Raw genomic sequence first — 1328 nt, 5'->3', positions numbered from 1 at the left:
CAAAATTTCCTCTAATTAATTTAATTCGTGGGTTAATCGATTTAATTCGCAGCGCAATAAAGAAAACTAATTACACATATGTAATGAATAATTAAAATTGCACTAATCAAAAAACAAAATGGCGGCAAATGGAGGGAAATTCAAAAATAAGAAGTATAATTTAAAAATATTGATGACTTCATACTCTCTTCTCTCTCTCTCTCTCTTATTGCGGCTATCTTTCTCACTTCACTATTCTGAAATAGAAACTATAAATGAACAAAACAAGTTTTAATTATATTTATTATCAAATGCACAACACACAGAAATGCATGAACGAGAACATTACAAAATTTGATTATATTTATTATCACACAGAAATAAATGAAAAAACATTACAAGTAAAATCGAAAATGACAATTTAAACGTACAATACAAACCCGTAGCCACACCACCCAGGAGGTAGAGTTACGGCGAACTTTTTTTAACGTAGTGTCCCCTGTAGGCCTAGTCCACGGAACGTATTTACTTACAACTTAAAACTAAATATTTACACTACATACACTATGGCGAACAGAAAAACAATTAAAAAATAGAGTCATACGTTTTTCGCAAAGCGTCTACGCGTTGGTACACCTCACTAAAACGCAGCAACATTTCATTTATGTCCCTGGAAGCGTTGTCTCATATTGAACGGGCATACGTACATAGAAGCCCAATGCTGTTACCGGGATCCTTTTCAGTATACCAGTCAGCTAGTTGCCTAATTGCACGGACTCTGGTAATAATATCTTGTGTGGCAATCCTCTCCGCGTTTAAAGTTGCCACCGTCACTCGCAAATGACGAATCTCCCGTTGCGCTGATTTTAATCCCCGAAGCTGAACTTTCAGTTGTTGTGGAAGAGCTGAATATGGCACTTTCTCACGGTATATCCTTTTCTTTAAAAAACAGGGCAGTTACACATTAGTCTAATGCGTTGCTGGACGTCAGTACTGGAAAGTCACCAGTCAAGATGGCCGACAAAAGGAAAGTTATTGCGCATAACAAGCTAACCTATGATGCGTTAGGCGTGCAATCAACGGCAGTGCCAAGTTCACCATTCGTGGATCGTGAAAACCCCGTTGCTGTATAACCGGAAGTAACGTCAGGATCGGTGAGAGCAGCAGATCAGTTGCCAATCACACGAATGGCAACTTTATTGTCCAAGTCACGCGTCTTAGATGTCAGCGAATGCCAGATTCCGTAAGCTAGAAAACGGTTATAAATCCAAGCTGCTGAACCTGGAATTCAAATACACTGATTTGCTGCAAAGCCGGAAGATTCAATTTCTGACCTCAACATAAGTCTA

The sequence above is a fragment of the Photinus pyralis genome, unplaced genomic scaffold (genome assembly GCF_008802855.1).
Source record: "Photinus pyralis isolate 1611_PpyrPB1 unplaced genomic scaffold, Ppyr1.3 Ppyr1.4_LG1, whole genome shotgun sequence".
Lineage (NCBI taxonomy): Eukaryota > Metazoa > Arthropoda > Insecta > Coleoptera > Lampyridae > Photinus > Photinus pyralis.
The sequence above is the reverse complement of the archived record's forward strand: the minus strand, read 5'-3'. Positions refer to the sequence as shown.